Source organism: Hypanus sabinus, chromosome 5 (genome assembly GCF_030144855.1).
Source record: "Hypanus sabinus isolate sHypSab1 chromosome 5, sHypSab1.hap1, whole genome shotgun sequence".
Classification (NCBI taxonomy): Eukaryota; Metazoa; Chordata; class Chondrichthyes; order Myliobatiformes; family Dasyatidae; genus Hypanus; species Hypanus sabinus.
The window spans coordinates 134330653-134358579 of NC_082710.1; the positions used below are offsets into that span (position 1 = coordinate 134330653).

Consider the following 27927-nt stretch of genomic DNA (forward strand, 5'->3'; position numbering starts at 1 on the left):
ACTTTGAAGTAACCCAAAACCTTATCCTTAATAATAGACTCTTAACATCTTACCAACCACTGCTGTCAGTCTAATTGGCCTATAATTTCCTGCCTTTTGCCTCTCTCCCTTCATAAAGGATGGTGTGACATTTGCGATTTTCCAGTTCTCTGGAAACATTCCAGCATCTAGTGATTCTTGAAAGATCTATGATTTCCTAGTTTTCTAATCCCATGTTTCAGGATTTTTCTACATCCAGTAGCAGTCCTGATGTAGAGTTTCAACCTAAAATTCCTTTCCTCCCGCGGATGCTGAATTCCTCCGGAAGAATTTTTATTGCTCCAGACCCCCAGCATCTGCAGTCTCTCTTACTAATTCAGATTTAGCCCATTGTGAATGTAAGAAGGCAGGTGAAGCCATTCCAACACCTATGGGTTGTACTAGCAGCAATGGGACATTTCCTTAAAGCAACACTATAGTGTTGGCTGAAAGTGCTTAGCACAAGCCTTTAGACAGAAACTTAAACCATACTAATGGGTGACAGGTGGGAGTGCGGCCAACTGAACCATAACTATGAACAGTCAGTGGCTAAGCTGTCCATAGGGAAATACCAGCCAGGCTCTTTATTATAACTCTGCATGAGTGGGTATTTTGTATGCTCTCATGATCCATTAGTCTTTGAACACTCATTCTAAAGACATATTTAGACACAACAGCTGTTGGTGTTTGTGAATTTGTACCCTCGGCACGAATGAGTTCAGAGAAAGGACACTAAAACTGGAAATAAGGGGACATCAAAATCCCAATAGTCTGATAACATGCAGTCATTTGGGAATTAATGACAGTGTAAATTGAACCCACATTTACCAGAGGAAGGTAAAACCAGATTTTTGTGATATTGCCTATGGAGATTTAGCTTAATCATTTCAAACTTGGTGACTAATGGCCTGGAGGCTCTTTTGTATGACAAATTACTGATTTATAAATGAACAACACAGGACAAAATGTTACACTTGAACCGTCAGATACTGGGGTGCTCAGTAAAAACTGGCCTTCGCTTCCAAGCTAGAATTTTGGGCATCTTTTTGTGCAAAGATATTTTTGCTTCAACACCACGCCAAATGAGAAGAAAACAATCTCGTGCAGGTAAGTGATCTGTGTAATACTCAGACTGAGCCAAGTTTCGACTGGCATTCCTCTACTGCCACTCTTTAGTGCTGTCTGTCATACACCCAATGACCAGACTGGCTTTCATCCAAATGACAATTACAGGGTAGAATTCAGTTGCCCGAGGGGGTATGATTACAGTAAACATCTTACACTGTTGTGTGCATGGGCTAGATGATATGTAATCATCCAGCAATTGTGCAAATGTTTGCCATATAAATATGAGCTTCATTGCTAAGGTCAGCATCTTTAAATAATTTTGGTCGAGGCTTGTGCACTGAGATATTTGATTACAACCTTCGGTGATGACGTGATCATACACAGCAATTTATTTTCCCCCACCAGACTATCACCAAGATTTGTGATGTTAAAAACACTCTCAGGGTTAATTGTTTGCTGATTTTAATCATGGGGGAAAAATGCATTTGAGTTATTTCTGTGAACTCTGTAAGACAGTTAAAAATGTGCTCAAAGTTGTCTAATCATCTACAATGTAGTCGTTATACCAGTTTGTTTCTATTTAGAACAACTAAAGATAGCAGCATTGAACAACATCACTGGTTTCAGTACAAAGGAACAAACCGGTTTAAGTGCATTGCATGATTGCAGACATGAAGGTACTTTGTGGGTGTTAGTACTCCTGGTATGCTACCTTACTAAGTAGGAATGCAGATTAGATAGTTGATCTCAATTCGCAACCTTCCCTTACTTCTGATCATTAAAACCAAACAAACATTTTAAATTTTTTCCCATTCATCTGGAGGACAATACAATCCATTTTAAGAGCATTCTATTTGTGAGTTAAATAAAGAAGAAAATGAATTCTATCGCTATAAAGGGTTCCACTTTGCTTTCATGACATTCCAACCCACTCTACAACTAAAGCAATTTAAAAACAGTCTTCACTGCTGTTATCTTCTTTTTCTTTTTAAATATTCATTTCAGATTGAGAACAACCTGTTTCCACGCCTGGCTCATTTTGGTCTGAGAGCACTGATGAGGCCATTCTATAGATGGGGATGGAGATAGGTGATGGGGCAGGTAAGTGGATAGTTAGGCATCAGGCAAGTTTCTTTCACCATGAACACTAGTCTTCTTTAAGCAAGTAGACCCAGACAGAATCTTTTTAATGCTAACCTGAAAATTCCATCTTCATTTTGACCAAGGATTCACTGAAGGCATTACTGATGTTGAGTTCTGCAAAAGGAAACATTGGGACTATCCTTGAATTATTTCCTCTGACTACCTGATAATCCTTTGTTGTGATAAGGTCCATAATAGTGTATTTGTTTATATGCGTCGCGCATATAATGAAGTGGCCTGCCCGATGCGGCCAAATGAATGTAACTCGGGCCTCAATGTTGAGTTGATACCTGGGAGATGTTGGCTTCAGTTTGCTTAACTTTCAGGTGGATTTGGAGAAGTCCCTTTCGTGCGACCTTTCCAGTGCTTTGAGGATCTGCTGAAGGTAATCCATGTCTCTCAAGCATATAGGGTGACTGGGATCACAGGCATCACATAGGTCAGATTTGAGCTCTTGATCTTGATTTTTCTCCAGGTGGTCAAAGGATTTGCTGCTGCACTGAAGGTAACGGCAAATGTTATCATCGATGTCTGCCTTCATTGAGAGGTGGCTTGAGAAGATGTGAGAATGTATTCATTTATTCCAGAGTGTCATCACACATCTCTATCGTCAGGGAGTAAAGTCATTATGTTCAAGTTCAAGTTTAATAGTCATGTAACCATGCATGAATACCCATGAATACAGCCAAATGAAACAGTGTTATTCCGGGGCCAAGGTGCAAAACACAGTACCAGCATCATACATGGCTAGGGTATAAGATATAACGCATATAAGATATCAGTAAACTACAGTCACACAAAAAAATGCAGTCCAAGTCCCTGAGTCCATGAATGTTGCAGCAGTTGAACACAATACAGCTTGCCTTTGGCCAAGAAAACTCTGGGAGGCAGCACTGACTCCAGCTTGGACACATGCCACACCAAGCCCAGTGGACCCATTGGGTAAGATTAACACAGGTTGTCACTTGCATCTCAGAGCAAAAGTTGTTTAATCACCTCATCTTCCAGCTGACAGACTTCTTCACTTCTAAAGTTAAATAATTTTTCCTCATGTTTCTCTGCACCCCTTCTCCTCCTCCTCTCTCCACCCCTTCTCCTCCTCCTCTCTCCATTCCCCTCAAATTCTCCTCTCTCTCTCTATTCACCTCCCATTCAAAGACAATGTTACAATCTGATTTAAGTGCAATTAGCTCATATTTCTGCACCAATTAATTACCTCTGTGACAATCAAATGACATCACAAATTATGATATTATAATTGTAAGGTTTGCACTCATCACTAATCTAAAGCCCTTCTTTGAGGCCAGCATCAGGAATCCTGTGGGTGAGCAAAACTTTCTATTCACATCACCAGATTCAGAATTGGTTGAGTTAATCTAAAGAGATGGCAGGAACAGAGAAAACAAAGGGCAGAGCCTTTTCAAGGCTTGGACCAGTTTCAGAAATGAAAATGAAAAAGAAATGCTTGTTACAAAGTGAATCAAAAGTAAAGAAAAGCTGAGACAATTAACAAATAAAAAAAGAAAGCAGCAAAGGAAGGTAAAGAACATATACAGATCAAAACAAGTCGGTAATCATAAACCCATGGAAAGACTAAGAATAAATTAAACACACTTAGATCCCTTATAATGGATTTGGAATATTTTGGCTTAGCATTGAATACATTTTACACTGACAAAAAAAACATTTTTGCCATCGAGATGAATATCTGTTGTTTCAAAATGTCATCCGTTGAATTCTTTTCATAACCTGAATATCCTTCAAATCCAATCATTCATCAATAAACAGGTAACACCTGCCCCATGAACAAACAGGCATCCGATTCCCAGAGGAAGAATTGAGTTTGTGGTATGATGTCAGCAGGCAAATTGATATGCTGTAGTTCATTTTATCTCTGCACTCCACACTACTCCCTTAGACTGATTGATGATCAGCTTGCTGTCAATTGCTGAAACAATATATTGTTAGTTTGGAATAAAAACAAAAAGACAAGCAGAAACGGGGATGTACACTAATAAATTGTTTTTTTTTACCTTGTGGAAATATGATTGAGACACAAGAAATTGTAGATTCTGGAATCAAGCATAAAAACCAAGGTGCTGGAAGAAGTCAATGAGCCAGGCAGCATCTGTAGAGAGAAACTGGCAGTCTAGGCCTTTCACTTGGATGCGGAAAAACAGTAGTCTGGATTGAAATAATTCTCAGTCAAGACCAGACACACTTTGGTAAGGTGTGGTCAGTGATCCCATCGCCTGATCTCCCATTACATTTCTCCTTCTTTCTTGTACCTCCACCTCTCCATCTCCCCTTCCCTTCCTCTACGCCTTCTCCTTCCACACTCCATCTTCCTACTCTTCACCATCCAATCCCTCTTTTTCTGCTCCTATGTCTGTGGTCTTTTGGGACTAACCAGGCCCATGTCCTGCTTTTGTGTTTCTAGAAGTAAGCAGTGGTAAAGTGGCACAGTTGCTCAGCTGCAAGAGCCAGTGCCTCAGCTTCAGTAACCCCGGTTGAGTCCTGACCTGGAGTGCTGCCTGTGTGGAGCCTGCATGTTCTCATTCTGCGCGAACTCCCTCTGGCTGTTCCAGTTTCCTCCTGCATCCCAAAAATATGCAGGCTGATAGGTCAATGGGCCACTGTAAATTGTTTTTAATGTGTGAGTGAGTGGTTGTCTGTGGCTTGCAGTAGAGCTTCTGGGTTTCTTGGGCACCTGTAGTTATTAATAGTTAGAGCCATTAAGCCTAGCTGCGTACCGTTTAGTCTCGTCAGGTTGATAGTGAGCAGCATATATTTCGCGCGTTCTACGATTATTTAAAGGCAGCTCTCATTGTCCTCTGTAAGCGGAGTCTGACTAAGTTTGTGGAGAATGATTTATCTCGTGGTGTCACTCGGTCACGATGCTCTGTTGCTATTCCTATGTCTAGTTTTTGTCTCACCATGACAACGTCTGCCATCCTCTGCGCCTGGGTTGAGTCATCACCAGCAAACACTATGACAGAGGGACTCTGCCATTCCTCTGCTTTGGGGTCCAGTCCAGCAAGCGTGCACTGTGACAGCGGTGGAATGGATATAGCAGTCAAACAGCCCAAACCATCCGTGCCCACCATAAGCTAGTCCCATTTGATTGCATTTGGCCTTTGTCTCTCTAAACATTTCTGATCCACGTACTTGTCCAATTTTTTTAAAACATTGCATTGTACCTACATCCACCTCTTCCTCCGAAAGTTAGTTGCATCTGCCCATCACTCATTATGTGAAAAACTTATTTCTCAGATTTCCTTTCATTTTTTTCTCCTCTCACCTTAAACCTATGCCCTCTAATTTGAGGGAGCTGTTGCAAATGTGGGTAAGATAAAATAACTTGTGGCAGGTTTAATGAAAGTCAGTGGCTGATGATCAGCAGAGACACTCTGGGACAAAGGGTCTGTTTCTGAGCTGAATGGTAGCTCAGTAGAAAATCTGCTACTTTTTGTCTGGGGACTCCCATGAGGTGAGCTGGTGGGAGCTTATTAACGTTCATCCGGAGCACCCAGCAGCAGACAGGAAGAATTTATTTTGTGGGACGAGGAAGTTTCGAATGCTCCAGGTGATTTTTGTTTCTTAATGCGGCCTGTCATGACCGTTTGCTCACTGCATAATATCAGTGGCAAGAACGTTGTCTCCTCACCCCATTTGTCGGTAGCGTTGTTGGATTAGGGTGTAGAATCGACACTTTTCGTGTATTTTAACTTTCCAGTGCTTGCTTATAATTTTATATAATTACCTGCATATGTGTAATTGTTCAGTGAATTTTCAGTAACTGTAGTATAGCAGATCCTGTATTTACCTAGAAGTTTCTCTGCAGCCTGTGTCATGCTACTAAAACCTGATTATTTCATTGCTTATTACTTACCACTGCAATGTCTTGTTAGCTCTTTGGTCTGAGCTAGTTTTTAGTATAAGATGACCACAATTTTGTTCTAATTTGCTCTTCGTTCGTTCTATGTTATCATGATATTTACTGTGGCCAATAGCACCATATTTTATGCTTCATTCTTAACTTCTGAGGAACCACAATATCACAAAATCACTAGATCCAAAAGCAGGTTGCAATCCGGGTCATCCTATGGGCATGTTACCCCCAGTGCCATATTTAAACAACTGCATTCTGTAGGCTCCTGTGCTTAGGATCTGCCAAGGGCTGTAGACTCAGCCAAAACTATCATGGGAACAAACTTCCCTGCCATTGAGGACACCTGCAAGATGTCGTGGCTCAAAAAGGCAGCATCCACCATGAAGGACCTGCATTATAGGGGACATATGTTCTTTTTGGTACTAACATCGGGGAGGGCGTATAGGAGCCCAAAGGACCAACACTCAATGTTTTCAGAACAGCTTCTTCCCCACAGCCACCAAGTTTCTGAACAGTCCATGAACCGATGAACATGACCTCAATATTACTCTTTTGCACTATTTATCTATTTAACATAACAATTTTTATGACTTGTTCTGTCCTGAGGTCATAAAACAACAAATTCATGTCAGTGATGATAAAACTGATTCTGATTCTCCAGTTAGAAAGAAATGCACAGGAGCTCTGCTCATCGCTTCTCTCTCTCTCTGCTTCTTACATGCTTTCCTCTACACCCTGTATCAGTACCTCCTGCCTTTCCCTCTTTCTCTCCCATAACCCCATGCCCTGGTTTCCATGATCTGACACAAAACTCTCCTCCCCACACATCACCTGTCAGCTTCTGGCATATTCCTGCTCTCCACTCTCCTTTTCTGCCTATCACCCCACCTCACCTGGATTCACCTATCACCCGCCTGCTCTTGCTCCAGCTCTTCCCACCACTCTTTAATTCACCCTCTGTCACTCAGTCCATATGAAACACCTCAGTCCACAGCATTGACGGTCTATTGCCCTCCGTAGATGCTGCCTGACCCACTGAGTTCCTCCAGCATCTTGTATGTGCTGCTCAAACAATGGAGAGTCATCAGTTGAAAGCACTCCAAAATATATCTTGCATTATGCCTGTAATGATTGGGTTTAAGTACCAGGAAACATACCGACGTTTGCTTGCAAAACTTTGACATCAAAGGGCTTGAATTTATGATGCTCTATTTTTGACCTCAGGAGATCCCAAAGCAAATTACAGCCAATGAACTACTTCTCAAAGAGTAAGCAGTTTTAATTTATAGCTTGTTGCATCAGCAATTCCACATGCATAACAAGCTCCTGCAAGCAGAAGCATGGTAATAATCTGCTGTTGGGAATAATGATTGAGGGATTAATTTGTCAGGAAACAGGAATAAATATCCTCTATTTTTTCTGTGAATTAATGCCATGGATCTTTTTCTTACACACAAGAGCAGAGCCTGGGACTTACTTTATTTTGCCAATCTAAAGAAAATAACTGTGTGCTCTTCTCCCTCACATACTCACCTGCCTGCCTAGATTTTTCCCTTCCTTTGTTGTTTCCTCTCATCCACTCTCTCAACATTTCTTTCTGTCCCACATCCCCTCCCCCATGTGAATCCACTCATCATCTACTAGTCTCTGCCACAGCTCCACTCCCCCAACTTCTCCACCAGCCCTTCATCCCCCTCCCCATCTAGTTCCACCCATCACCTACCGATTCCGCCATGTATTGTATACTGGTAGTACTTCCTGCACAGGTTCCGTTTTCATGGAAGGTCTTGGCCAAAAAAATAGACCCACACCTGTTGTCTCTATAGTTGCTGCTGGACCTGTTGAGTACTTCAAAAGTTCCATTTTTGTTCTAGATTCCAGCACCTGCAGTCTTGTTTGCCTTCAAACTCCAAATGGAGTGCCCTGGAGAGGCAGGAGAGATCTTTGTCCTCTGGAGTGGGATTGTATGGTGTATTAATCGGATGAGTGAGTCTGTCTGGGTATGGAAATGGGAGTGGGAGTGAGACATAAAATAATTGTACACGTGAAGTAGTTCCATATAGTTGTCAGTTGTTAGGCTTCAGCAGAGAGACTGATATTTGAAATCATGCACAATAGTTGAATACATGGTTGGGCAGTGATTAAGTTTTGCAAGTCATGGTATTCCTGAAGAATTAGCAATGGACCTCAGTTCACCTTCCGATCAAGTCCATTATCTGCAGCCTTTTTCTGCCTCCACCCATCACCTGCCTGCTTCTGTTGCTATTGGCACTCTTCCATCCTCCATCTGCTCCCAATCTTCCTCATCTGGATCCTTCTATCAGTTCTAACCTGTCAGCTTTTGTTCATTTTCACTTCACTTCTTTATACAGATTATCTCCTGTCTATGAAAGGTCGTGACCTGAAACCCCAACTGTCCTTTTCCCCTGCAGATGCTACCTGAGTTTCTTCAGCTCCTTATTTGTTGCTCCAGATTCCAGCATCTGCAGTCTCTTATGTTGCATATCTAAGCATTGCATGAGGGGGAATAGAGTTAAATGTACTTTAATCCCCCATTCCTGGTGAAAAGTCTTTGATTTGAAACTTAAATCTGTTTCTCCACAGATTTAACTTTCTAAATCTAGCTCAGTTTTCTAGCATCTACAGCTTTTTAAAATTTCTCATTTCTGCATCCAGCCTTTAGTGGTCCAAATGAAAGATGCATTTTTAAACTCACAACAGCTTTCAAGAGGTAAGTTTTCTTGTGTCTAATCATGAATACTAATTTCCTATTCAAATACCAAACTATGTTCACATTTGAAAGAATGAGAGATGATCATATTAAAATTTGCTCAATTTATACTTTGCTTGATGGGAGGAATGAAGCTAGAGTGTTTCCCCTGCCTGGGGAGTCTAGAACAATGAGCCACAGTCTCAAGTATGGTGGTGACTATTTTGTCTGACTCAGGAGAAAATTTTTCACACAAAGACGAGTGAATGTTTTGAATTTTCTTGCCCAGAGACCGGTAGAGCAAAGATCAATAGTTCAGATAAATTAGTAAGTTAGTTGATTGGTTTATTATTGTCACAAGTAAGAAAGTACAATGAAAAACTTTGTATGACATGCCATCGATTCAAATCTATACATTCAAGTAGTACAACAGAACAGAATGTGGAATGAGGCATTGCAATTAGAAAGCAATTGCAGACAATAAGGTGCAAGACAATAATGTGGTAGATTGTGAAGCCAAAAGTCATCATTTCACTTAATGAAACCATTCAATATTTTCAAGTGTTATGGCAATCAGAAGTTATGAGGTTAGTGTCAGGAGATGTAGAGCTGGGTTTAAATAGGCTGCAGGTGATGAGTTGCAAATGAGTGACAGATGACTCCTGTTAGCTGGATGGAGACTGGGAGGTGGCTGCCTGTGCAGGCCTGATATAACACGCTCCTCACCCCCATGTTCAGCTCCCGATTGACCTGGATGGGTTCGGTGGAACTTCTTGATGAGCTGGAGTTGGTGTTGCTGCTCAGTGCTCACTTGGCAGCAAACAAGCTGTATTGTGTTCAGCTGCAGACTGATGCAAAATTCATGGACTCAGGGACCTGGACTACATATTTTTTGTGTGTGACTGATATCTTATATGTGCTTGCTATCTTATATGTGCCCTGTGCTGTGTATCACTGTTTGTATTGTGTTTTGCACCTTGGCCCTGGAGTAACACTGCTTCGTTTGGCTGTGCTCATGGGTATTCATGAGTAGTTGAAAGACAATTAGACTAGAACTTGAACTTAATCTAAGTTGAAACTGGATGGCATCAAAGAGGGGAGTTGGCAGCTGGAGACAGCAAGTGACTGGGTTGATGCAATGGTTAATCTTAAAGGAACCAAAGAACCGGGGCGAGGGCTTGTGGGAGTTAATACGCAGGGGAAGATCTCAAGTGAACAGCCAGGCACAGTCCCCAGAGTAGTGTGGCTGGGTGCAAATGAAGGTTAGCCTAGTGGCAGTAGGTATGGTTGGAAGCTAAGATCCTCCACGCTCTCTCCCAAGCATTCTGGCATTGGCAAACCAGGATTCTGTGGCTGGGACATCCACTGTTAGTTCCTCCATGGGGAGCAACTAGTGTTGGTAGCACTTCAGTTGGTGACATACTTGTGGCCGAGAAGGTGTGTAGATTGCGGGATGGTACAACCAAGAGCAGACACTTCTTCCACGTGGTTGAGTTAGAGGCAGCAAAACATCGCTAGAAACTTCTACACTTGCTGATCGGCTCTTTCTGACCGACCAAGCTCACCGAGGTGTGGAGGAGGGAGAAGAAGGTTCACCAGAAACAAGAGAATAATTGCGGACCCTGGTACAACACAATGTCCTGTTAGAAACCATGAAGGGGAACTACTTGTTGGAGAACCAAGTCCGTCATCTAATCAGCTGACGTAAGTTTGGGAAGGGCAGTTGTGTCGGCCACCTTGGAGAACTGGTCCACCGCTGTCATCACCGAGGCCCCACTGGAGGGGGGGGGGGGGCAAAACTATGGTGAACTCCATGGTGATGTGGGACCTCGGGCATCAAAGGTCTACCAGAGGCCGCAGGAGCCCAGAAGGCCACTAGTTGGAGGAATTGGACTGGGCACATTGAGGGCAGGCAGTGGCAAACTGACATACATCTGTGATCATGGTGATCCACCAGAACCAGCGTCATTGAAAATCCAGAGTTCATTGTGTGTTTGAAAGGCCAGAGAAGGGTAAGGAGTGGGCCCACTGGAGTGCCTTAGAGCACACAGCCTCTGGCACGTACATGTGGTTGTCAGGTGCATCGGCTGGAGCATGCTTATGAGGTAAGGTCTGACACAGCTGGTTCTCAAGATCCCAGATGAATGTGGCAAGGATCTGTGAGGATGGGACAATGGGCTGAGGGTCAGTCTCCATTTCAGCTGGATTGAATTGTTGCGGCAGAGCACCTCCCTTAGTATTCTGGGAGCTGGGTCAGTAGGAGATGGGGAAGTTGAATTGTGGAAGAAAACCTGACATGGGTTCATTTGTTGGGTGTGTTGTTTCGATATGAGGTCTTGGTGGTCAGTCCAGATCAGGAAGTACTCAGTATATCCCATCAGCCAGCGTCTCTATTCCTCCAAGGCCCATTTAATGGGGAATATCTCCCCGTCTCCTACTCCATAATGCACTGTGTAGAGTTAAGCTTGTATTAGAAAGCACAAGGATGTGTCTTCCCACCTGTCCCTGCTGGGAAAAGAAGACCACTGTGCCCATGTCAGATGTGCCCACATCTACCACTGAAGGTCCAGAGGGGTTTTGATTCTGGAGAATGGGAGTCTAATGCTGAAGCGTCTGTTGAGCTCCCTGTTATAATTTGGCTGTAGTGCCTGATGAAATGACGTTAGAGGATGGAGAAGCCCAAGAAGCGCTGTAGCTGTTTGAGAGAGCAAGATCAGGGCCACTCGACAAAGGAGTGCACTTTCACTGAGTCCTTACCTTGAGGTAAAAGGATGTAATCTAGGACAGAAATGACTGGAGTGTGGAACTGGCATTTATCTAACTTACAATGCAGCTGGTTTTTGAGGAGATGCTAAGGGACTGATCAGACATAACAGACACTGTCATGGGAGGGTCGTCGAAGAAGATGAAGATGTCGGTGAGGTAGATGAGCACATACTTGTGTGGAATGTGTCAGAGGATCTTGCTGATTAAGGCTTGGAGAACGGCCTGACTGTTGGAAAGTCCGAAAAGCACCAGCAAGTATTTGTAGTGGCCAGTGTATGATTGCCACTTTCAACTCATCCCACTGATGGAAGTAGACCAGGTTGTACACACACTGTAGATTCAGTTTGGTGAATATCTGGGCCACATGGAGTATTCAAATGTGCTATCCATCAAAGGGAAGAGGGTAGCAGTTCTTAATGGTTTCTTAACAGTAGTTGAAGCATGGATGAAGACCCCCATCTTTCATCTTGACAAAGAAGCGTCCTGCACTGGAATGATGTAGCACTTTAGCAAAGTAGTCATTCATGGCTTGGGTCTCAAGAGGGGACAGAGAGAACAATTGTCCACAGGGAGGGCTGGAGTCTGGGAGGAGTTCGATCACACAGTTCGGTGGTCTGCGAAGTGACAAGGTGCTGGAGGTCCTTTTACTGAAAGTAATTGATAAGTCGTGGTATTCCTGTGGGAGTTTGGTATGGTTGAGTGTGTCAGGTGGTCCAGCAGATGGGTCTCGAACTCAGCAGTGAACAGGAGGACCAGGTGAAGTAAGGGTTGTTGGTGGAGAGCCAAGGGTAACCTAAGGGATGGACTAGCTATGCTCTCCGATGCTCACGTGCACAGGCTGTGTGTACTCTGACCATCCCAGGTCCCGAGGGACATCAGTCAATGGCCATGATGCAGAAGGGGTGAGAGTAGGGAGCCCAAGCTGCACACACAGAGTCCAGGTCTAAACATTGCCTGCTGCGCTAGAATCCATTAGAAGCTCCTGTGCACGCACCCCTTCGGTGTGTGAAGGAGGACAGAGAGAGTGAATCAGACGGTGTTCCTGGAAAGAGAGATCAGGGCTGAGGTTATCAGACTGAAGGTCCCACATTTCTACGAGGTGGTGCAGTTTTCGCAGAAGCAATGGATATTTGATGCAAGGGTGACCGACAACTCTGTAATAAGTGCACACGAAGTCTTTGCACTAATACTCATGCTCTGGGAGATTAAAGGAGCTCTCTGTAACTGCATGTGTTCTGGAGCCATTGATGACGAGGGCCTGCAGCCTGAAATGGTTCTGGGAATGGAATTGGGCCGATGATCTGGAGGGTTGTTCCATCAGGCACTTGATGATTTGGAGGGCCAGAGTGATGAGGCTTTCGAGGTCAGTGGACAGGTGGACAGTGGACATCTCATCCTTCAATTGCACTGAGAGGCTGTGATCGTAATGGGCCAGCAGCACTTCACTTCTGCATTCCGGCTGCACTTTGCCGCGGATGTCCTGAATTCCACAGTGTAATCCAGCACCGAATGTAAGCCTTGACACAAGCCAACTACCTGATCTACTACTCCCTTCACTTCGTGGATGGTTGAGAACCCAGCGCACCTCCGCAGTAAATTACTCATGGTGGTTCCATTACTCCAGTTAGTGGTGACCCAAGTCAGAGTTCGCCCTGTCGAGAGAGAGGGTGAAGGCAACCCTGGCTCAGGCTGTAGAATAGAGAGATGGCTGAAATGCAAGATGCACTGCTACAGGAAATTGCAGCATTGGGCTCAGGACCTATCAAAGTGTTTGGGTACCAGAATCCAGGGCTCTGAGGGAGGAGGTTGACTGGCAGAGGGTTGCCATAATGAGACAGAGAGTTGGTTGAGAGTGGTGAGCAGATGGTCAATGGTTTCCTTCTGCTTCTGTATTGTGCAATCATTAAGGTGGACAACCTACTTTAGGCAAGCAAACTCTGCTGAGCTAATCGTAGCTGCACCCATCCTGACAGGACATCTCGAGGAGGCTTGGCCCAAGCACAGAACAGTGGAGACAACTTAGCAGTGATCAATAACTTTAATAATAAATTACACAAGGGGACACAGAACAAGGGAAAACAGATACTGAACACAATAAGGCAAGTTACCTGAAGGATAAGGACAACTGACTGCATCTGACTGGTTTGATGGGATGTGGGTTAGAGGTAGGTTTAAATAGGTTTCAGGTGATGAGTAGTAAACAAAAGGCAGAGTTAGTTGTTAGCTGGGTGGAGACTGGGAGGTGCCTGCTGTGCAGGCCTGAGAGTTAGCTTAGGAAAATGGAACTGAGGTGAAAGATTATTGAAATCTTGGTGATTAGCAGATCTAGCTTCAATGCTGAAAGGTGTTTTCCTTAATTCTAACATTTCTATTTCCTGCAGTACATACTAACATCATTGTTGCTGAGTTTACCCAAGCCCAGCTTTGGGAAGAGGGTGGAGCGATAGCAGTTCAAGCAATGGCAAAACCTATATCATCGCTCACTACAGATCCTGTTCAGTTGACATAAGAAGGTACGAACATAAGATATAGGAGCAGGAGAAGGCCATCTGGCCTGTAGAGACTACTCCGCCATTCACCTACCTGCCTTTTCCCCATAACCCTTAATTCCCTTCCTATACAAAAATTTATACAACCTTGTCCTAAATATAATTTTCTGAGGTAGCCTCCACTGCTTCATTGGGCAGATAATTCCATAGGTTCACCACTCCCCGGGAAAAGCATTTCCTCCTGATATCCATCCTAAATCCACTCCCTCGAATATTGAGGCTATGTCCCCTAGTTCTTGTCTCACCTACCAGTGGAAACAACTTTCCTGCCTTTATCTTATCTCAATTTCATAATTTTGTATGTTTCTATAAGATCTCCTCTCATTCTTCTGAATTCCAGCGATTACAGTCCCAAGTGACTGAAACTTTCCTCATAGTCTAAGCCCCCTCATCTCTGGAATCAACCTGGTGAACCTCCTCTGCACCGCCTCCAAAACCAGTATATCATTCCTTGAGTAAGGAGACCAGAACTACATGAAGTACTCCAGGTGCGGTCTCACCAGTACCCTGTACAGTTGCAGCATAGCCTCCCTGCTTTTAAATTCAATTCCTCTAGCAATGAAGGGCAACATTCCATTTGCCTTCTTGATAGCCTGCTGCACCTGCAAACCAACCTTTTGTGATTCATGCACAAGCACTCCCAAGGCCCACTGCACAGCAGCATGCTGCAATTTTGTACCATTTAAATAATAATCTGCTCTTTCACTTTCCCTTCCAAAGTGGATGACATTGCATTTACTAACATTGTAATCCATCTGCCAGACCCTTGTCCATTCACTTAACCTATCTATATCTCTCTGCAGACTCTCTGTATCTTCTGCACAATTTTCTTTTCCACTCAATTTAGTATCATCAGCAAACTTAGGTACACTACACTAGGTCCCCTCTTCCAGATCATTAATGTGTATCGTGAACAGTTGCAGGCCCAGCACCGACCCCTGTGGCACACCACACACCACTGATTGCTAATCAGAGGAACCCCCATGTATCCCAGCTCTCTATTCTCTATTAGTTACCCAATCCTCTATCCATCACCCCAACTCTATGCATCCTTATCTTATGGTGAGTCTTTCATGTGGCACGTTATTGAATGCCTTCTGGAAATCCAAGTAAATAACGTACATCTGTTCCCCTCTATCGACTGTGCTCATTATATCCTCAAAGAACTCCAGTAAGATCGATCCATTTCTTTCCAGATGTCTTGCTATTTCTTCTTTAATGATAGCTTCAAGCTTTTCCCAATGACATTTGTTAAACTAGCTGGCCCATAGTTACCTGTCTTTTGCCTACACCCTCTTTTGAACAGTGGCACAACACTTGCTGTCTTCCAATCTATCAAGACCTGCCCAGAGTCTAGAGAATTTTGGTAACTTATCACCAAAGCCTCTATTATAACTTCCACCATTTCTTTCAGGACCCTGGGATGCATTCCATCAGGACCAGGGGCCCTACCTATCCTCGGGCCCACAAGTTTGTTCGGCTGATAATGAAGAGCAATGGACCATGACAAATGGAAGTGAGGTATTGGTGAAAAATAACCAAACAATATTTTGTTTGAATTAAAGAAAATGTATTCACATGGAGCAGATGACTTCAGTGGGAGATATACTGGAGAAACATGTTGAAAGGTTTATTCCAGAAACCAGTGGAGAACCAGCCACATTCAGAGAAGACATAAGTCAACAGTGAAATCAGATCAAGCAATGGGTAGAGATTCAAACACACCTAAGAAGGTCACAATGCCAAAGAAAGCTATCAATACATAGAAGGGTCACAGCCTGAAACCTCGACTGTTCATTCCTTTCCGTAGATGCAGACTGGCCTGCTGAATTCCTCCAGCATTTTGTCTGTGCTGCTCTAGATTTACAGCATCTGCAAAATCGCCTGTGTTTATCAGTAGGTATTTCTGTATACTGTAATCATTCATAGAGGAAAATAAGGGTATTATTTTTATGTGTATACAGCATATAACTAAGTCACATGTGTAACTGATGAAGTAATTGCAAGTGAAACCAAAGTACATATGATGGTTGGTAACTCATCTTCAGTAAAGAGTTGGCAACTGTTAGAGTTTCTTTAGTTCGGTATTTGTCAACTCTACAATACATCAGAGGCAATCTCCATGCATTTGAACCTACAACCTTCTGACTGCAAGGTGTGGATAAACAACAATGTCAATGGTGCTCTATGTCACAGAGTCCGGAATTATGGTGATGGTCAGACTGCCGAAAGAGGTTTGGAGGGAATATCTGGCTCAGCAGCTAATCAATGAGTGAGTTAGAAATGAGAAATGTTGCTTCATTTGGGGAAACTGAATGCTGAAAAGACTGAGAATAAAGCTGTTGTAAAAAACCCATTTGTACAAGAGAGAAAAATGAGTTTCTTTTATAAAATCTTTTGATCCACCCATTGAACCTCCCTGGAATAGGTGGAGAAAAAAGGGCTGAATAGATTGAAGTATTTTTCTCTGGAATGTAGGAGGCCGAAGGGTGACCCAAAAGAGGTTTATAAAATCATGAAGGATGTGAATAAATGGATGGTCAGTCTTTTTACCAAGGTGGGGATGTCTAAGGCTTAGAGGACTGTGGTGAACTACATATACCTGTCTGGACACACACCCCCGCTGACTGCTCCTGTGGCTCCTCCCACAGACCGTGGCTCCTCCCACAGACCCCAGTATAAAGGCAATTGGAGGCACAGCCCCGGCCTCAGTCTCCAGGATGTTGTGTGGTGGTCACTTGCTGCTTGTTCTTTCTTCCAGCCAATAAAAGCCTACCTTAACCCACATCTCAGAGTTATTGATGGTGCATCAAGGACAGACTGTCGAGTTAAGGTGAAGGGGAAAGATTTAAAAGGGACTTGAGGATTACCCTTTTCAGGCAGAGGGTAGTTGGTATATGAAGAGTTGGTACTGTAGAGGCAGCTAGAATTACAATTAGTACTGCACACAGGATAACTCCAAAATAGAAAAGGAAGCTTCCCGTTTACTCATGTTCTCTGTAATTTTTCAGACTTTCTCTGATCTAATTCTGCTCTTCTGATTATCCAGGATTCAATTATTTCACTATTGACAGCCGTCCCTTTATTTGCCAAACCCAAACCTTTAATTTTCCCTGAATGTTTCCCTGACAAGGAATGTTGTTAAGTTTGACGGCAATCCTATCTTCCAAAAGTAAACGGAGAGGTAAATTCCATGGGCAGGGACTAGATATGCACCTGGTGCAAGCCACAAAAACAATGCAGTGTAGGGACTGTCAAATGTGACTCAGCAAGATATGATGGAAGAAATGCTGTGATTCATATGTATAATCAGAGGGCTAAACCACAGCTCTGGGGGGTAATAGTGTACAAGTATTCAGAGTCAGTGCAGAGGAGATTCACCAAGTGGATTCCAAAGATGAGCAGATTAGCCTATCAGAGAGATTGAGCCCCTTATGTCTCTACTCACTAGAATTCAGAAGAATAAGAGAAGATCTTGTAGAGTCAAAGGTGGAGATGAATCAGCATACAGGAGGGAATCGAATACTTGGCTGAGTGGTTCACCCCTTGTCAGTAAGACCAATGACTTCAGGAGAGGGAAACCAGAGGTCCATGAACCAAGCCGCATTAAAGGGTCAGAAGTGGAGAAGGATAGCAGCTTTAAATTCCTAGGTGTTACTATTTAAGAGGATCCATCCTGGATCCAGCACATAAGTGCAATCACAAAGAAAGCATGGCAGTGCTTCTACTTCCTTAGGAGTCTGCAGATTATTGGCATGATACCTACAATTTCAATAAACTCCCATAGATGTGTAGTAGAGAATATATTGTCTGGCTGCATAACAGCCTGGTATGGAAACACCAATACCTTTGAATGGAAAATCCTACAAAATGTCATGAATTCACCTCTGTTCATCATGGGTAATACCCTCCCAATCGCGGAGCATATTTATGTGAAACACTTGTAGGAATACAGCATCCATCACCAGGGAACCCACCTCCCAGGTCATGCACTTTTCTCGCTAATGCCATCAGGTAGAAGGTACAAGAGCCTCAGGACTTGAACCACCAGGTTGAGGAATAGTTACTGCCCCTCAACCATCAGGCACTTGAACAAAAGGGGGTAACTACACTTACTTGCCCATCCGTTGAGATGTTCCCACAACCAATGACCTCACTTTAAGGACTCTTTATCTTGTTATCCCATCTTCTTGTTATTTGTTTACATTTCTAATTGCACAGTTTGCTGTATTCTACACTCTGGTTGATCTTTCATTGAGCCTGTTATAGTTACAATTCTATAGACTTGCTGAGTATGCCCACAAGAAAATAACATATGTGCACTTTGATGATAAAATTTACTTTGAATTGTGTTAGTGGCTGGAAAGTTCTATCTGTTATTAGATGAAACTGAAAACAGGGAACATAGCCTCAAGATTTGGTGGTGTAAATTTAGGACAAAGATGAGAAGGAACTGCTTTTCCCAGAGAGTAGTGAAATTATGGAATTTTCAATCCAAGCAAGCTGTGGAGGCTACCTCATTAACTATACTTGAGACACTGCTAGATACATTTGGCATATGACGAAAAGGCAGTTAGGTCCACAGCCAGATCAGCCATGATCATATTGAATGACAGTGCAGGCTCGGCTTCTCTTTCTTACATTCTCACATAATGCATCCTCTCAAAATCTTCGTTCAATGGAGGTTAGCTTAACTGAGCAGCACACTATCATGGGCCAAAGGGACTGTTCCTCTGTGACTATTCCATGTTCTATCTTCTAATAGCAGTTAGAAGATAGAAGCTGGCTAGCAGTTTCACAAAAAGGAGAGCTGAATGCACAAGTCTCTCCCTGCTAGTACATTGCCTCTCCAACAGCAAGCATCATGTAGAGCCTCTTCACTGGTAACACATGGAAACTGAACACCTTTCAGACAGGCTGAACTACTGAGAACGGGAAGGAGGTCTGGCCCCTGCACACACAGCACACAGGCCCGCTGGCATGTAGACACACCTTGGTGCTCAAGAACCAGATCCCCAGCTATGAGTAAATAGCTGCACTACGTTGTGGGCAGATTTGGGAGAGACAAAGGCTATGGGAGTAAACCCAGACTGAAAATCTGGAGTGGAGTGGAGCCACATCTTTGAATGTCCTTCTGGCAGCTCCTGCAGCTTAGCTGGTGCCAAATGTATTGCTTCTCTTTCGTTTAGACCACACAGGTGAGTCCAAGAGAGGGATCTTGATGACTGGGCATCACAGGATCTGCATAGCTTTCACCCAGTCTTGAACTACATTGTCCTTTGAGACAGGTGGATGCCATCATCATCTTCTTCTTCTAATTGGCCACAGCGCTTCTAACTATGTGCAGGTTCAACATAACCTCCCTTCTTTTAATCTCAGTGTCCCAATTAACGAAGCATACATTCCCATAAGATTTCTCATTATGCCCTGCCACTGTCAATGATTTGTGCACATTCACCAAGTTTAATTCACACCCTCAATGGCTCTGCAGCACTTTCAGGCATCCAGAATACAAGAATTTCACTGCTGAAACTTAAATTTATTCCGTTCTCTGTCCTTCATTGTTGCAGTAACTAAGTCCCTGAGAATAAACAGGGCTGAATCCAGTTTAAATGATGCACCAGGTCATACTTAAACCTTTCACATGGACATTAAGTTGTTTTACAACCCCAGAGCTTAGAATGAAGAAAGTAAATAAAAAGGGACTCAGAAGACAGATTAAGAATGGAGGTCGTAGTTCTGTCACTTCTGCCTATCCATTACTCTTTGCTTGCAATCACTCATTTCCAATGTATCCATTGTGATGGGGAACATGAGATGTTGGGGACTCCAATAAGAACTGAAATGAAATGTACAGCTTTGTGCAAGAACAGCAAGCAGATGTTAATTGTGTGTGAAAGCCATTGACTGGAAGGTCACATTGACTTATATCTGCCACATGTATTCATTTACTGTATATTCCTGCAATGTAAGGTAACAGAAATCAAAAACCTTCTTTCTTTGTTGAGTTCTGCTTTAATTGTAATGTTCAGAAAATAAAGTATTTTTGAGGTTAGAGAAAAGCAATTGTAAACAAATACACTGATTTTGGATAACAAGCTGGAAAGGAAGCATGTTACAAAAACATAAGTTCATGGGAGCAGAAGTTAGACAACCAGGCCTCTCTGCCATTCAATACAATCTGGATTCATCTACGCCGGCTTCATCTCCACTCTGAGCCAGCTCCCCATATCAGATACTTATCTATCTCCTCTGTGCATACTTCTGAAATTCAGGTTCCACTGCACTCGGGGCAGGAGGGGTCGGTGGCAGAAAATTCCAGAGATTTACCATCCTCCGAGAGAGAAAGAAAATTATGCACTTCAGTTTTAAAAGAAGGTTTGTTATCTTGTTACCATATCCCCTTGTCATGACTCTCCCTCTAGTGAAAACATCTCCACATCTACTCTGTCAAGCTCACTTATGATCTTGAATAAGGACACACCTCATTCTTTTAAACTTCACTGAATACAGATGCAAACTGCCTAGCCCCTCTTGACTGGATCCACATTGGAGGGAAAAATGAAGGGATTGGTCTCATATAAAAATAATTTGAAACCAGTGTTGTGGAAAGTTGCACTTAAAAATTTGCTATTGACTCTCAGGCCTGCAAAACACCGAAATGGGAACATACACAATATGTTCCTCATACTTCATGAAATTGGGAAATAAAGTCATAGCAGTGAAATAAACATGTATGCTACAGCATTATATTACAAGTCCACTTTAAGATCCAAATAGACACAATTAATTCTCTCCAGCTCCATAAATAAACTGTGATTAAAGTGTTCACCCTAATTGCAGTTGCTTTAACCGAACAATTTGAGCTATGCACTGCCAAGAGGGCCAGATACTGAAGATATTATCCTGGAAGTAATTGCTAGCCCTTTAACAAATTCAACTACTCTTGTTGATCATCATCCACGTGATTAACCTCGGTACATACTGAAGTGGCAGGTGGAGACACGTCTCTACGAAAGTAGGTGTAAGGCACCTGCTTAGCCCCTGGATTAGGGACATAAGAAACCATGGGAGCAGGTGGTGGATGGCTAAATGTGCAATTGGTGCACTTCACAAGTCCTGATTATGCAACAACTGAAGCTAGGCAGAAAGACTCTGAAGAGCATTAGTAATGGCTCGAAGAAGGCAAAGGCAATCCACTTCTGTAGAAAAAATATCCAAGAACAATCATGGTCAAAAGACCATGATCACCCACATCATTCAACATGGCCTAATGATGATGATGACGTTCTGAAGATGGACAATGCTTGGTTCTACTCGGGTGATTAACAGGGAAGACAGAGTCTTTTATTAGAACAGAGAGCAGCCTCAGAACCAATCCTTCTTCCAAACAAGAGATACGTCATCAAGGGTTTCATGTCTATACCCTAGGAAAAAGAGTTTTTAATTGCATACCAAGGTACTGTGAAATAGCTATTTGCATACAATTCATACAAATCAATTCATTACAACAGTGCATTGAGTATTACAACAGCACAAGGTAAAACAATAACAGAGTGCAGAATAAAGTATTACAGTTACAGAGCATGAAGAGTACAGGGTAACAAAAAGGTACAAAGTCATAATGAGGCAGCTTGTGAGGACAAGTCTCTATCGTACTAGGGAACCATTCAATAGTCTTAAGTTCGATAGAAGCTGCCCTTGAGCCTGCTGGTACCCGCTTTCAGACTTTTATATCTTTTTCCTAATGGAGGGAGGGAGAAGAGAGAATATCCAGCGTGGGTGGAGAGCCTTTGATTGCTCTGGCTGATTTATCAAGGCAGCAAGAGTGTAGACGGAGTACTTGGATGCAAGGCTGCTCACTGGCTGTGTCCACAACTCTGCAGTTTCTTGAAGTTATGGGCAACACAGTTCCATACCAATCTATCCATTTTACTTCTACATAAAGTAACCCTGCATCAATATCACCACCCCATACACTTAGATCCAAAATGCAGGTATGTATTCCTTCCACACACCTCCACCCTACTCTCCTTGAGATGTCATCTGGACTCCCCCACTTCCAACAACTACCACAGGGTGCCCCCTCCTTTTGACTCACTCCCAACATGAGTAAGAGGCCTCATTCAATTAAAGGCCAAAAGCTATTTGGATTTTCAGAACTGCCAAAAAAAAATCAGAACAGAATCTGGGCCAGTACAATAAGATGGCTTTATACATTCCTGGAAATCTAGCTCCCTCTGCTACAGCCTGATTTCTCAGTAGACAGGAGGGTGAAAGTCAACAGTTCTCCCACTGCCAAGGGAGCTTGCCATTTTGCCCACCTTCCAACCCAGAACAAAGGTAATTACTCACTAAATGTCCAGTGTGTATATTAAGTGATCTAATCAATTTTTACAGGAGCTCCATTGACAGTGTCCTAACCAGCTGCATCACCATCTGGTAGGAGAATTACAAGGCATCTAACTGCAAGGCCCTACAAAGGATTGCAAGGACTGCGGAGAGGATCATCGGGGTTCTCTTCAACCCATCGGAGATATTTATCAGGAATGCTGCATACACAGGGCCTTTAGCTTTGCAAAGATCCTTCCCGTTCATCCTACAACCCCTTTGACCCCATACCATCAGGTATGAGGTACCATAACTTTAGTACAAGGACTGTTAGGATGGGATGCAGCCTCTTAGCCTCTTCCCCAAAGCTGAGAGACTACTGAATACTAGGAAGTTAAGTAACACTACTGGTGTTTTGTACATGATGAGACACAGATAAAAGAAGAACAGTTTCTTTCCCCAGGCCATGAGACCTTAGTGAACTACTAGGGAGTTCAGTCATCTCATGGTCTGGGGGAAGAAACTATTCTTCCAACACCCAGGTCTCATCACATATGAAACACCAACAGTGTTTTACTGTTTACTTTTTAACTTGTGTCATAAGTACCATTTTTGTTAAATGTCAATCTTCTTGAATATATTTTATAATTAGTTAATTTGTGGTAATGTTATGTGTTCTGTATGAGTTACTGTATATGCATTGTGTTGTGTACCCTTGGTCTGGAGAAACAGTTTTTCGTTTAGTGTTATACATGCATATGGCTGAAAGACCATAAACTTGTGCTTCAACTTCAACTATTTCAGTCATATGTCAAAGCATGCTTTGCATTAGGCAATCTAATGGGACAGAATGTCAAGTATTAAAAGGAAATTTAATGCAATGGTAAGTTGCAAGCTCATTCAGAATTTCCAAGTAGTGACATCCTGATTTGGGTTATAATTGGTACATTGGTTTATTGTTGTCACAGATACCAAGGTGTAGTGAAAAACTTGTCTTGCATACCATCCATAGAGATCAATTCTTAACCACAGGGCATTGAGATAGTCTGTCTAGGCATCATATCTGATGCGGATGATGGTGACTATGGTTTTCCATACAGATCTATCCATTGTTCTTTGGATGACTTCCATTTCCTCGATGTGTAGCCACTTGGCTAGGCTTTTGATGTACATTAGCCGAGGTCTTCCTCTAGGTTTGCTCCCCTCAAACCTTCCAGAGAGTGAGTTCTTCTAGTTCATCTTTCCACATGATGTGTCCCAGGAATCTGAGTTGTCTTTCTCTTATTGTTGGTACGAGTGATCTAACTGCTCAGGCTCTTCTGAGAACTTCATTTGATGTCTGTGTAATCCATGATATTTTTAACATTCTCATGTAGAGCCATAATTCAGCTGCTTCTGGTCTCTTTTCCATTGCTGAGGAAATGGTCCAGCATTCACTTCCATAAGTCAGGATAGAATAAATGTAGCACTGTTTTTAGTGTAAATGCTCATCTTTCTGTCTGTTGATATGGTCTTCTTTTTCTGGAAAGCATCTTTCGCCATTGCTATTCTGTATTTGATTTCTGCGTTGCTCCTGCCATCACTTGTTATTGGGCTGCCAAGATATCTGACTTTGTTGACTTGCTTGATGTTTGTATTTCCAATCTTGATCACACATTGTGGGATGTTTGTCTTTCTGGAGATGACCATGCTTTCTGTCTTCTTGGTGTTGATTGAGAGGCCTCTGCGATTACTTTCTGCTGCCACTACAGTGAGTAGTTCTTGAATTAGTACAACGTCATCAGCATATCTGATGATATTTATATTATGGCCTCCAATTGTGAGTCCTTTGATGTCTTTGATACTTCTCAAGATATTTTCACTATACAGGTTGAATAAGTCGGGTGAAAAGACACAGCCTTGCCTAACTCCTCTCATGATATTCACATACTCACTCATTTCTCCTTCTATTCTGATGGATGCTGTCTGGTCCCAGTATAAGATTCTTAAGAAATGTATATCTTTCCCATCTATGTCAAGATCTTGAAGCATTTCCAGATCTTGGTGTCTGACAGTGTCAAAAGCTTTTGTATAGTTGATGAAACACAGGTAGATGTCTTTTTGTACCTGGATGGCTCGTTCACAGATGATCTGTAGCATGAAAATTGCATTACTCGTTCCAGTGTTTTCCACAAAGCCGCATTGTTCTTTACTGATTTCTGGTTTTATATAGCGATTTGCTCTCATCATGATTACTCTGAGAATAATTTTTGCCACGTTACTCATCAGGCTTATTGTATAATGTAACTCACATTCTGTTGCTTCCTCTCTCTTTGGAAGTGTGATGAAGACTGATTTATTTAAATCATCAGGTATCTCCCCATGATCATAGATTTCATTTGCTATTTCTGTTATTTTCTCTATTCCAAAATCTTCCAAGGCCTGTATCATTTCAACAGCGATGTTGTCTGGACCAGTTGCCCTGTTATGCTTTGTTTTATTTATGGCTGTTCGAATTTCTGATTTTAGAATGTTAGGTCCTTTAAGATTATGTTTGGTTTTTCTCCTCTTTGGTCTTCAAAAAGTTCTTTTATATATTCTGTCCATCTGTTTAGGATTTGGTCTTTGCTCATAATTTAGTTGCCGTCTTTTGCCTTGATGCATCCATTTGCTGAGCGAGGGAATTTCCCGTTAGTGCTTTAATCTTACTGTGCATCATCTTTGTTCGAGAGTTAGGGGTTTGTAGCATTACAGTACAGAGAAAGTGCAGTGCAGGAAGAGAGTAAAGTGCAACATCAAAACAATGGAGTTTGCAAAGTCAAGACTTATCATATTAGGGAAACATTCAACAGTCTTATAACAGCAGGATAGAAGCTATCCTTCAGCCTGGTGGTACCAATTTACCATTAAGGGTAAAACAAAGCACTTCCCATAAGAAAAGAAGTTCAGTACCACACAAAATTAACTGCTTCCTTGGCTAGTCTAGGCATTTCCTAGGCATTCTTCTGAGGCATTTCTTGGCTAGTGTTACTGCACCACTGAAGCTCCTTTGCAGTCAGTCAGGGTACGGAGCATGGTCTTCTGATAAGCCAAAGGAAGAGAGTAAAATTCATAATGACTCCACACGTAAATCTGATATGAAAGCAGCTTCAGAAAACCCTAATGAATATAATAGCATTCCAATTTAAGTTCATTTTCTGTTGGTTACTTGGCCTCTCAATGCAAATGATGATAGGCTGTTTGGCACTGGGTTTAATCGAACAACAGCAAGCATAGTGGTGCAGATAGTAGAGCTACTGCCTCATAGCTCCTGCGATCCAGGTCTGATCACGACCATTAAGTGCTGTTCATATGATATTTGCACCCACACCCTGTGGCTATGTGGGTTTGCTCTGGGTGCCTGAATTTCCTTCCACATTCCAGGGACGTGCAGATTAGTCAGTTAATTAACCACTGTCAGTAGCTCCTAATGTACAGCTGAGTTGTAAAATCTCCAGGGAGTTGATGGGAACGTGAGGAGAATAAAATGTGATTAGTTTAAGTGAGTGTTTCTGGCTAGCATGAACTCGATGGGTTGAAGGGATTATTTCCCAACTCTATGTCAATTACTAACTATCAGAGTCTAATTACAAGGCCCTTAACCCAGCCGTAGGGTCTGACTATGTGCAGCAGCCACAGTCCATGTGGCCACACTTCACTGATTGGAAGCATGTACCCTCTTTAAAGAGTACATCCCAAAACATTCAAAACATTCTGCTCTTTTTGCTTGTACTTTCATAAGAATTGAAAGCAGCTTTCATGTTTGCCCACTTAGCAAAGCTAGGATTCTAATTGACAGTTGTCTTACATAAATCTGCTGTTAAATCCTTACTTTAGAAAGGATTGAACTTGGGCCACATGTGAAATAAGCGTTTTTGCCACATAAAACTAATTATGTGAACATTCTAAAATGTCAGAAAGAATTAGTCATGCAGCACAGAAATAGGCCCTTTGGTCAAATGCATCCATGCTGACATTTTATCCACCCATTTGCCCACAGGATGTCCATATCTTCTATACATGGTCTATACCCTTTCCAGTTTGCCTATTGCTTATTGCTCAGACCAGTCCACTGATGATGGCTTTAATGGTAAGAAATGATATTAAATCATTAGAAGGAGTTGACATAGGATCGGAAGGTACAGAATCTTTATGGGTTGAGCTGAGATATTGCAGGGTAAAAGGACCCTGATGGCAGTTATCTACAGGCCTCCAAACAGCTGCAGTGATGTGGACTACAAATTACAACAGGAAATAGAAAAGGCTTGCCAGAAGGGCAGTGTTATGATAAATGTGGGGGATTTTAACATGTGAGAGGATTGGGAAAATCAGGTCGGCACTGGATCTCAAGAGGGAGAACTTGTAGAATGTCTACGAGATGGCTTTTTAGAACAGCTTGTTGTTGAACCCACTAGGGGATCGGCTGTACTGGATTGGGTATTGTGTAATGAACCAGAGGTGATTAGAGAGATGGAAGTGAAGGAACCCTTAGGAGGCAGTGATCACAACATGATTGAGTTCACTGTCAAATTTGAGAAAGAGAAGCCAAAATCCGATGTGTCGGTACTTCAGTGGAGTAAAGGAAATTATAATGGCATGAGAGAGGAACTGGCCAAGGTTGACTGGAAAGGGACACTAGCGAGAAGGACGGCAGAGCAGCAGTGGCTGGAGTTTATGCGAGAAGTGAGGAAGGTGCACAACAGATATATTCCAAAGAAGAGGAAATTTTCGAATGGAAAAAGGATACAACCTTGGCTGACAAGAGAAGTCAAAGCCAAAGTAAAAACAAAGTAGAGGACATACAAGGAAGCAAAAATTAGTGGGAAGACAGAGGATTGGGAAGTTTGTAAAAGCTTACAAAAGGAAACTAAGAAGGTCATTAAAAGAGAAAAGATGAACTATGAAAGGAAGTTAGCAAATAATATCAAAGGGGATACTAAAAGCTTTTTCAAGTATATAAAGAGTAAAAAGTAAGAAACAGGTGAGAGTAGATATAGGACCGATAGAAAATGATGCTGGAGAAATTGTAATGGGAGATAAGGAGATGGCGGAGAAACTGAACGAGTATTTTTCATCAGTCTTCACTGTGGAAGACATCAGCAATATACCAGACATTCAAGGGTGTCAGGGAAGAGAAATATGCGCAGTCACACCTACAACAGAGAAAGTATTCAGGAAGCTGAGTAGAGAAGGGTAGATAAATCTCCTGGACCAGATGGAACGCACCCTCGTGTTCTGAAGGAAGTAGCTGTGGAAATTGCAGAGGCATTAGCAATGATCTTTCAAAAGCTGATAGATTCTGGCCTGCTTCCAGAGGACTGGAAGATTGCAACTGTCACTCCGCTATTTAAGAAGGGGGCAAGGAAGCAAAAAGGAAATTATAGACCTCAGCATAAAGTACACTGCAGATGCTTTGGTCAAATCAACACGTA

The 27927-nt window shown here is 42.5% G+C and overlaps 1 long non-coding RNA gene across 1 annotated transcript; it reads left to right on the forward strand.

Moving 5' to 3' along the window:
- Positions 1–2502: 2502 nt before the first annotated feature.
- Positions 2503–16447, forward strand: LOC132394380 (uncharacterized). The gene is made up of 3 exons (XR_009512296.1): positions 2503–2614; positions 13979–14110; positions 15561–16447. It is a non-coding gene; the product is annotated as an uncharacterized LOC132394380 (long non-coding RNA).
- Positions 16448–27927: the final 11480 nt, after the last annotated feature.